Here is an 11,648-nt window from a genome sequence, read left to right as displayed (position 1 = left end):
GAGAGTGCAGAAGAGGTTTACCAGAATGATTCCAGTTACTTCAGTTATGTGGGTGGCTTGGAGAGTTTGGGACTGTTCTCCTTGGAGAGAGGAGGGCTGAGAGGAGATTTGATAGAGATATTCAAAATCATGAGGCAGCTGGCTATCAGGTCTCATTAATTCCCACTCTCTTTCAGAACTTGAGAGTGAAAAGCTGATGAACTATCTGGGAGTGGACAACGATCAGGAAATCTTGCTTCCTCCTGTCACTTCAAGGTAATATCGTCAGCTTGGACAGATCTATGGTTACTAGTCTTTGTAAAAGATGATTCTTATTGAGCTCTGATTGGGAACCAATTCAGCAGTGACTCCTGTGTACAAACTCACACCAAGCCCCATTGACCCTTCACCCTTGTACTCACTGATATATAATGGCTCCTGGTCTGGCAGTAGAGATCTCAAGAGTTGTAGGGCTGGAGGGAGTTATAGTGATATAGGGTTGTGTGTGTGTGTGTGTGTGTGTGTGTGTGTGTTGTGGGGGGGGGGGGGAGTGGAAATGATGCAGGAATTGGAACTTGAGGATCAGAAACTTAAAATCAAAATGTTGCTGGAATGGGAGTCTGTGTATGTTGCTGAGTGATGGAGTGAGAGGTTAAGTAGAGAAGCAGGAATAGGCACTGGGGGATGAAGTCTATCCTGATGGTTGGACCCTAATTGTAATGGCCAGAAGTTTGTGCCTTCTGCTGATTTTAGTCAGAATTTCCCATGAAGGCAACACAGCAGCTCCAAGAATAGATTGGCTGTTCAGCATCATGCTTCCTATGCATTCTCAGTATGTGAGAAACTTTATTAAAGGCGCAAGATAACTGAGAGAGAGAAGGAAGGCAAAGCGGTCAAATTGTATGTTTCATAGTGCCTGGTGACAAGTCAGTCTACACAAAGCAGCATCAGAATCAGCAATACAACAGTAAGGGCTTTGGAACAGAAATAATCCCCTTGACAGTGAGGATCCAAAGAGATTCCTTAGATGATGAGGATTCAAAGTAGCCCTTGAATAATGAAGGAACATTGCAATTGAGGGGGTGGATTTTGAGATCAGTAGGCACTGTATTGGGTGATAGACTGGCTTCACTAAACTGGGTCCTGAGGACCATGAGCCAATGCAGACTTGATAACTGCTGTGCCCAGTATTCTCTTCCATCCATTGAAACCCTGGGAGTTTCTTGTGTGTCCTGTGGAGTGTCCACAATTCAGTCACTGAGCACCAGTGACCAAAGGGGTAGATATCAAGTCCAGTGGACAACCGTCCAGTGTTGAATATTGATATTTCTCTCCCAGTTGAACTGTCACAAGAGTAAAAAAGTGACAGTCAGAGATGACAGCACAGGAAGGTTTGTGTGTACAGATTCCAAGTCATTACAGTTATACATCATGTCTGGGAAACCAACAGTGGGTTGGAATCTGGTTTAAAATGAGAAATGGGGAACATCGCTGATAGCCTTTCATTCAGAAAATGTCACAGTTCAACCATCAGACCTGACTATCTGGAGACCTGAAAGATGGCGACTGTTCCTTGATTTATAAACAAATCACATGGGAAATGCAGGATCTTATTATTTCAGAAATATCTGCAGTTGCAATCCTGTAATCAATGGCTGAGAGACTGGTTTGCGTGATGGATTGGGCTACATTCACGGCCTTTTGTAGTTTCTTGGGTCTTGGGCAGAACAGGAGCCATACAACCAGTAAGAATGGTCTCTATGGTGCATCTGTAAAAGCTGGTGAGAGTCTTGGCTGACATGCCAAATTTCTTTAATCTTCTGAGAAAGTAGAGGAGTTGGTGGTCTTTCTTTACGATAGTATCGGCATGAGGGGACCAGGACAGGTTGTGGCCTTCTCAAACTATCTGAAGCACAAATGGTCTTGTCAGCGACCATTAATGATTGATCTGTCCGACTATTTCTCAAAATTTGGTTTATTTTCTCATTTTGTCAGAGGATTAAAGGAACACCTTTCTCTTCGAGACAAAATATCCCAAACCTGACTTCCTTCACCAATAACTATACATAATTTGCTTTATCCTTGTATACTATTCTCCTTTTCTATCACTCAGACAGACAAGAGCATCAGACACATGGGAACACCGCCACCTGCAGGTTTACCTCTAAGCCACTCATTGTCCTGACTTGGAACTCTGTCTCCGTTACTTCATTCAGCCCTTTCACGTCTGCTGCACAGGACCAGCAAGAGGCTATTCACCTCCCCACATCCTCTTTTGCAATTTGTTTTGATCATACCTAATCATGTAACTTGATCCCTGTAACCAGTCAAAAAATCTAAGATCTAAACTTTCAGTTTACCCCCATTACCACAGGGCCATTTTATTTCGGGGTGGTGGGAGGTGGTGGCAGTATCGAATTGAACACAGATTGCTAAACACTGTGCCCTGTCCTTGTGACTATGATCGAACATTTCACTTCCCCCCCTCTCAGTCTCCCATAGAGGAAGTTAGCTGCAGTCAAGAGAAACCTTTTGGGAGGTTTCTGATGTGTTGCTTTTCTATTTGACCACTTTTTCCAGGAAAAGTCAATTTGAGAGAAACTGTTCTGACATCTTTGTCGCTGCAGGAAATCTTACCTCAACTCCTTGTGTTCATTCATGGGATGTTGCTAGGTTTTAGTTGCCCGTCCCTAGTTACCAGTTCAGAAAATGGTAGTAAGCACTCGCCTTGAACCTCTGTAATCTGTTTGGTGTAGGAGTTGAGCTGAGGGATTTGGGACCACAGATTCACCAGTCATCTCTAAAGAGCTCCTCAACTTTTCTGGCAGGTTGGGCAGTGAGTTGCGTGTTGGCCATTTCACAGGTTCCCTGCCACCTTTGATGACCTATGCGCATCTCCCAGCTGGAGAAAAATGGCGCTGCTGGGAACCTGCAGAAAATCAGCAGGCCACTGATTAGCATGACTTTACATACCTCAGCATGCCATTATCAGGGTTCACACGGCAATCTCCACCCACGTCTGCGTCTCCCATCTCGTTGGCATGATGCAACTTTGGCGCGAATCAGAATAAGTATATAAAAGTCTCAACCTAGTGTGGCAGTCTTGAACAGGTGTGAGAAGGTATGTGCTGCTAGTGGAACGTGGGGGATGTTGCAGGCAGGCCCTGGAGATGTCTGGTGTCTTTCCTCCTACTGTCTTCAGGTTTTGGCTCATGACCAGGGACTTGACTGAGTGTTGGTGTTCTGGGGTGGGGGAGGAATGTACCAGGCTGACTGAGGCCTAACCAGCCTGCTGCTGCTCCAGGCTGGGGTGCAGAGGTTCTGACATGGATTGCATGGAATCTGCTATCACTGGGCACATCTGGTGCTGCTTTGCAGTCTGTCCCTGCCCTATGACATGGACCAGCAACACATGCCTGTAACGGATGCTACAATTGCACACACAGCAATGGCTCAAGGGTGTGCATTGCCACGGCTGCACACCAACCTGCATAATCTGTGCCAATGTTTGTCATGATGGGAATCTTGCACAACCCTAATCAGACCACGTATGACACCATGGATCGTGTAGGGTTGCCAGCACCCACAGGTACGGATTCTGGCCCAAGTGAGGGATTGGGGTGGTGCTGAGTCTACGATGCCAATGAGAATAATCTGTCATCCTATGCTCTTTCCAAATTCCTGTGCAAATGGATTTCAGTTTGCCCAATCTGGAGCTGGCCATGTTGATGGCAGCAGGGGTAGAGGAGGAGGAGGGCATGGAGAGACCACCGCAGGAGTAGCCACCACCAGACCCTCAGGAAGGAGGGCAGGGAGCTACTACTGAAGGTCAGGAGGTGGGTGGACAGGCTCCAGAGACGGTGCACAGAAAGCGGAGGGTGCTGAGGGCAAGGAGGTACAGGTCCCGCAATTCTTTAGAGGCCCTCTCGGAGGAAATGTATTGTCGCTGGCTGCGCCTGTCCAGTGCGACACATTTGTGAAGTGCTCACACACCTGGCATTTCAGGGAGGGACAGCCACCTGCACCCTGTGGACGTGAAGGTGACAGCAGTCCTCAATTTCTATGTCTCCAGGTCATTCTAGGCACCCAGTGGCGATCAAGCTGGGATCTCTCAGTCCTCCGTGCACAGATGTGTGCAGCAGGTCACAGATGCCCTGTATGCTCTGGCAGGGCAGTGCATTAGTTTCATTGTGGGCCGTGCACAGCAGGAGGCCCGGGCTCTCGGCTTCACATCCATTGCCAGATTTCGAATGTGTAGGGCGCAGTAGGTGGCACGCACATCGCCTTGCAAGCTCCCCATGCAGGGCCGCAGCAACTTTCGAACAGGAAAGGGTTCCACTCCCTGAACGTCCAAATTGACTGCAACCATCAAATGAAGATCATGCATGTCGATGTACGCCACTCAGGGGTGTCCATAACAGCTTTGTATTCTGGCAGTCGGCCATCCCTTTGAAGACCAGCCCAGGCTCCTGGAATGGCTACTGGATGACAAGGGTTACCCGTTAAGGCCATGGCTGATGATGCCTGTGCAGAGGCCTGAGACCGAGGTGGAGACCCACTATGATGAGGCCCATGCAGCCACCCGGTCTGTCGTTGAGTGGTGCATTGGCCTGCTGAAAATGTGGTTCCATTGCTTGGACTGCTGTTGGAGGGGGGGAGCCTCCAGTATGATCCTGTGCATGCTTCACGCATCATTATCGTCTGCTGCACTCTTCACGATATTGCCCAGCAGCAGGGAGACCAGTTGGAGCAAGAGGAGGAGGAGGAGCAGCCCCACCATATGAAGAGCCAGAGGAAAGATGGTGGACGGCAATGGCTGGTGTCTGGCAGGGAAGGACAGTGAGGAACGCCTAGATTGCAGCCTGCTTCACCTCGTTGGTGCTGTGCAGTGAAGGGGGTGCAACCAACACACATCCACCACATCCCAAAAGCAAGCGCAGCTGCTATTCCCCCTCCAACTCTTGGGCCCTCGAACCAGCACTTACCCTTTCCCAGCTTCTGTCATCCCAACACCCTATCCCCCAGAAACATCTAACCTGATTAATGTGCCTGAGCTGGCAATGGCTGCGAGCTTGATTGAAGACTGGAGGATGATGACAACTTGCTGTTGTGCACACTGGGATTCTGCCCCTGGTGTCACTCAAGTCTGACTCTTATCTGTACTCTGGATACGTGCTACTACCCTGGCCCACGGAGCTGTAAGAGTTGGGGACACGTTTTTTTGGCCAAGGGGGTGGGGAAGGGAAGGGGGAAGGGGGCACTTGCACCGAAGGTCTGGTGGTTGTAGGCAAAGGTAGGGCAGGCACTCTGAAACGTGTGGCTGAGTCTTCAAGGCTCAACAGACAACACCTCTGGGAGTTGGGAACACTGAGCTCTGTGGGGGGAGGGGGCATCAGAGACATGGTAGTCACAGTGATATGCAATTAACAGTTTATTGTCTTAACATAAATGGTTACCAAACCCTGACTAATGCTGACTATCACCCGTGCCCTCTAGTGAACTACAACTTTCTAACTTTGTGCTGTCTACTGCTTCCTTTAGATGCTTCCCCAGTATGCACATTGGACGTGATGCATGCCCTGTTGCCTGTGATGCTCTTGGCAGACGTCCTCTGGGTGACTGGGACCTGGAGGGTCCCAGCTGACTTATGTATGGCACTGTTTCGATGCCACTCTGTTCTTCTTGCTGGCCCTGAGATGCCCCAGTGTGAGAAAGGGGGGAATTGGAAAGTCTCTGGACGTCCGGGACCTTCTGGGTGGAAGGCCCCAGCATGGATCAAGCCCTTCCTTCTCCCTTGGTGTGCCCAGAGGCCCCAGGATACTCTATGATGCCAGGACAGCTGGACTGAGCTCCAGAAGCTCCAGCGTCACCTGGCTCTGCCAGTCCTGGAGGCGTAGATATGTCTGCCCCATGATGTGTGATCCCTCAGCCCTGGCCCTTGGAAACTCGGCCAAGCTCCGGAGCCCCTCTGCTACAGCATTCTGTGAGTGAGCCAGACTCTGGAGCCCCTCAACAGTAACCATCTGAGCCTGGGCTAAGTTGTTGAGGCCCACAGCCACAGCCTACTGTTTTACCAGAATGCCAGCAACAGTCCCAGCTATGGCCGGCAGTGTCTCCCACATGCCCCCGACATCCATGCCGTTGAACGTTGTGTCTCCTGAATGCTGGAAACACTCGCCCGTGGCCCATTGTATCTCCAGGATGGCTTGGACCCTGTCACCCTTTAGGACAAATCCCTGAGCCAGACTTTCCACTGAGGTCACCACCCTTGCAGTGTTGGCCTGGGCTGCTTGCTGTATCAGCACCACCTCCTGCAACAGCACTGTGTTTGACTCACCTAAACAGCCTTGCAATCGCAGCATGGTTGCTGATAGCCCTTCCACAACTCCCCCAGGTTTCCTGATGCATCTCCACCAGCCTTGGGAGGAACAGACTCAGAGGCCCAGCAGCTAGCTTGGAGACAACTGAATCCTGGCCCCTGGCAGACCTCCGTCTGCCCGAGCCCTCAGATGTGCCCGCCTCCACCCGATGTACATCAGTATCTGTGATGTGCTCACCAGATCGTGACCCAGAAGCCTCAATACTAAAGGTACCCACCGTGGTGATCGTCTTTGTGTTGATGGGTTGTGTGGTACAGGACCGTGCCGCTTTAGTGGTGCTGCCCTCAGAGGATTGCTCAGTGCCTCCCACCGAGGTGATATCCAGAGGGTTGTGGGCAGTTTGCTCCAGAGCAGCAGGGCAGCAGCAACACCCAAAGGGCTGGGTTCCTCTTAGTGCAGAGCTGTAACAAAGAACGCACATTAGGGGGAGGGAGCCAAAATGTTCCATGCAGCATCACACTTACTTAGAGGAGAACCTAGGTTGCGGGTGCACTTCTGTTCACTTGCATGCTGTATGCTGACCTGGCTGTCAGTGACCATTTGGTATGACCTATCACCCCCTGCCAGCTCCATGGCAAGCTCCTCCATGCTGGTCAGCTGCCTCAAGTCAGGTGCACCACCACCGGTCGGTGTCATCTCCTGTGGATTGTGGATGTTCTGTGGGATCATAAGATGGATAGCAAGCATTAAGATATTGCAGTGCATGGTGTGCAGTGCATGCCTCTGTCTCGGGCATTGTGCTGACAGTTTCAGGAAAAGTGGTCACCACTGAAGGTTGCTTGTTGAGGGGTGAGATTCTGTTCCTGGGGGAAGGGTACTTGTTGCATGCCCTTCAGGTGTCCAAGCAGGGTAGGAGATCCGTGCCAAGTATGTGCAGAGTTCGAAGTGGGATGCTCACTCACCCTTGCTGCTCAAATAAGGTCGTACATTCTTTTGTGACACTGCTTGCCAGAGTGCGGTGTCAGGCTCCCGGCATTCACCACTTCTGCTATTCCTCCCACAGTGCTGTGGTAGCTGCACCCCTTGGGTTAGTGCCCTAGCAGGAAAGATTTGTTCATGCCTCTCCTCCACGGCATCTAGCAGGTGCTTCTGATTGGCCTCTGAAAATCTGGGAGTCAGTTTGCATGCAGACATCTTTGTGGCATGACTGGCTGTGTGTCCATTCTTGCAGCTTATATACAGCTGTGGGTTATTAGGAGAGTGCAGGTGCAGTGAATGTGGCCAGTCAAGGGCATGTTGAGATATTTTGAAGGCTGCGTTCAGTTGAGTGCCATGCATCTCTCGCGGTGCTGATTAGCTGCTATTCAATAGGCTGCTGTGTTGGGGGAGGGGGGATGCAATACTCCGGGTTCCTAATTGATTAGCTGCTGTGTCTGGGGGGTGCAGTACTCAAGGCCCCCCATTCAAGAGAGGGAATGATCACAAGCTGGGGTTGTGCATATCAGCGCTAGTTTTTGCAAGGCAGCAGTGAGGACAGTATGTTCAAGGAATGGAGGGATTGGGTACCCACAGTATCCGAATCCATGGGGGCATAAGGTGAGCGGGAAGCAATGACTGTGTGCAGGGGAAGGGGGGGCAGTGATGTCTGTGGGGGAGGGGGGATTGTGGGGGCCAGCGATGAGGCTAGCAATGTTTGTGGGGGCCTCTAATGAAGCCAGCGATGTCTGTGGGAGTTGGATGGCAGTGATCTGGATGCTGACAGGTCTTTTCAGTGATCTCCCAGCAATGTGTGCGTGTGTGGGTTCCCGCTCATGCCACCGATTTCAGGCTCTTTGGCGCAAATAGACCCCATCCCCTGGGTTTTTAATGATATGGAGTGAGGAGATTTGGGTTTGAAATTGCACTGAAAATAAAATCGTGAGCTAGAACAGTTTTCCCACCAATTCAGCACTTTTGGGAGAATAGCCTCTGTTATATTCAACCAGCTTCACATTAGGTTCGATCACACTTGGAGCATTGTGCACAGTTCTGGTCTCCATATCCCTTGGTTAGAGCACACTGGGAGCATTGCTATTTCCTTTGGTTAGACCACACCTGGGGCACCCTGCACAGCCCCAGTCTCCATTACCCATGCTATGTTAGGGACCGGATCAGAAACTGCAAGGTATATTATGAAGTTACCTTAGACCCTAATTTTATTTGATTTTGGCATTAGTGGAGCATAAGGTTTTTTTAATTCAATTGTGGGACATGGATTTGCTGGCTGGCCAGCGCTTATTGCCCACCCCTAATTTCCTTTTTTTAAATGCGGTAATCCATGTGATGTGGGTTGACCCACAATGCTGTTAGGGAGGGAATTCTGGAATTTTGACCCAATAACTGAAGGAACAACAATGTATTTCCAAGTCAGGATGGTGAATAGTTTAGAGGGGAACTTGCAGGTGGTGGTGTTCCCATGTATCTGCTGCCCTTGTCCTACTATATAGAAGTAATCTTGGGTTTTGCAAGTGGTGTCTCAGGATCTTTGGTGAGTTTCTGCAGTGCATATTGTAGGTGGTACACTCGGCTGCCACTGTATGTTGGTGGTGAAGGGAATGAATGTTTGTGGATGGGGTGCCAATCAAGTGGGCTACTTTGTGCTGGATGGTGCCAAAATTCTTGAGTATTATTGGAATTGTACCCACGCAGGCAAGGGGAGAGTATTCCATCATGCTGGTGACTTGTGCCTTGTAGATGGTGGATAGCTCTGGGGAGTCAGGAGGTGAGTTACTCACCACAGTATTCCTAGCATCTGACTTGCTGTTGTAGCGACTATGTTTATGTGGCAAGTCCAGTTGAGTTTCTGATCAATGGTGACCCCTCAAGAATGTTGACAGTGGAGGATTCAGTGATGGCAACACCATTGAATGTCAATGGTGGTGGTTAGATTGTCTCTTATTGGCAATGGTTATTGCCTGGCATTTGTGTGGCACAAATCTTACTTGCCAGTTGTCAGCCCAAGCCTGGATATTGCCCAGATCTTGATGCATTTGAACATGAACTGCTTTAGTATCTGAGGAGCCATGAATGGTGCTGAACATTATGCAATCATCAGCGAACATCCCCATTTCTGACCTTATGACAGAGGAAGGGTCATTGACGAAGCAGCTAAAGATGGTTAGGCTCAGGACAATAACCTGAGGGCCCCCTGCAGAGATGCCCTGGAACTGAGATGACTGACCCACCCCACAAGCACAATCATTTTTCTTTGTGTCAGTCTTATGGTTTGGATTAGAAACTCCAAAGTGTTTCATGAAGCCCACCTGAATCACAAGTTTTGCATCCTCAATTTGGCTAGGATAAGCATGATATATTCCACTCCAGGTGTGATTCGAATGACTCACGAGGGAGCTTTTATCAAACAAAGTTTATTTAAGGATATAATTAACATGGAAAGAAAATTAGCAATAAATTCTATCAATTACAAACAAGAAACAAAACAACCGCTACCGTGTGTAACCTAGAAATATCTAATATGTTCCAATGAAACTAAAACCTTTGCCATAGACAACATCCCTTAAACGGGTTCAAGACAGCAAAGTCTACTGCTTACGTGATACTGGAAATTGAGTCCTTTGGTTGAAGTTTACAGTTCTCTGGATTCACTCCAAAGAGTTTGAAAACAAGACAGCTTCCCAAAATACCAGGTCCAGCACTTGGTCCAGCCCCCAACAACAGCAGATTTTCACCCTTCAGGGAAACGGGATCTTGTTTTTAGCTAACTAACAGAATTTTCAAATGGCAGGGAGAAAGGGAAAATACTTCTTTTTAGCTTGCTGTCCCTTCTAAAACTAAAACTCAACCTGTAGCTCCAAATTGAAACTGAAAAGAAACTGTCCAAAAACACATGACTGTCCTCCTAACAATGCAGGATCATAAAAGTAATCCCAAAGTAAACACAAAGAACCCATTTAAGCCAATAAAAGGACATTTCCAGTCAAGCTGACAACAATGACATCACTGAAACTGTTAGCTAAGAAACCACTGAAGCTTTAAAAGCTGCAGAAATCATATTTAAAAAAAACTTTGTTAAAGGTAAACTAACATCACACTAGGTATAACTCCAACCCCATTGATTCCGATTTTGCCAGGGCTCCTTGATGCCACACTTGGTCGAATGTGGCCTTGATGTCAAAGGTTGTCACTCTCATCTCAGCTCTGGAATTCATCTGTATTTGCTCATGTTTGAACCAATGTTGGAATGAGATCAGGAGCTGAGAGATCCTAGATTGCTAAATACTGTGCACTGTCCTTGTGACTACGATCGAACCTTTCACTTCCCCCGCTTCAACCTCTTCAATCTCCCATAGAGGAAGTTAGGCTGCAGTCAAGAGGAACCCTTTGGGAGGTTTCTGATGTGTTGCTTTTCTATTTATAGTTCCACACGATTTGACTACTTCTTCCAGGAATAGTCAATTTGAAAGAAACTGTTCTGACGGGGAATGACATCTTTGTTGCTGCAGGAAATCTTAGCTTGACTGCTTATGTTCATTCAGGGGCTGTTGCTAGGTTTTGGTTGCCATCCCGAATTGCCAGTTCAGAAAATGGTGGTAAGGAGTTCCCTGTAGTCTGTTTGGTGTAGGAGTTGAGCTGAGGGATTTGGGACCACAGATTCACCAGTCATCTCTAAAGAGATAGAATGGAAAAGCAGAAATGTTATATTCACCCAGCATCAAATTTGGTTTGATCACACCTGGAACATTGTGCATAGTTCTCCATATCCTTGGTTAGATCACACCTGGAGCATTGTGCACAGTTCTGGTCTCCATATCCTTGGTTAGACCACACTGGGATCACAGTGCACAGTTAGGGTTTCCATATCCCTTGGTTAGACCACACCTGGAACATCGTGCACAGTTCTGGCCAAAATTACCCTTGGTATGTTAGGGACCAGATCAGAAACTCCAAGGTATATTGTGAAGTTACATTAGACCTCACATTTGTTCCCATCCCTCATTGCCGTTGAGAAGCTGGTGGTGAACTGTCTTCTTGAAGCGTTGTAATCCATGTGCTGTTTGTTGACCCACAATGCTGTTACAGAATTCCAGGATTTTGACCTCAGGACTGCGAATAAATTTCCAAATCAGGATGGTGAGTGGCTTGGAAGAGAACTTCCAGGTGATGATGTTCCCATGTAATTGCTGCCCTTGTCCTTGATGGAAGTGATCGTGGGTTTGAAAGTTGCTGCCTAAGGATCTTTGATGAATTTCTGTGGTGCATTTTGTAGATGGTACACACTGCTGCTACAGAGCATTGGTGGTGCAGGGAGTGAATGTTTGTGGATGTGGTACCAGTCAAGCGGGCTGCTTT

Source organism: Carcharhinus amblyrhynchos, unplaced genomic scaffold (genome assembly GCF_965287045.1).
Source record: "Carcharhinus amblyrhynchos unplaced genomic scaffold, sCarAmb.v2.hapA scaffold_89, whole genome shotgun sequence".
Lineage (NCBI taxonomy): Eukaryota > Metazoa > Chordata > Chondrichthyes > Carcharhiniformes > Carcharhinidae > Carcharhinus > Carcharhinus amblyrhynchos.
The sequence above is the reverse complement of the archived record's forward strand: the minus strand, read 5'-3'. Positions refer to the sequence as shown.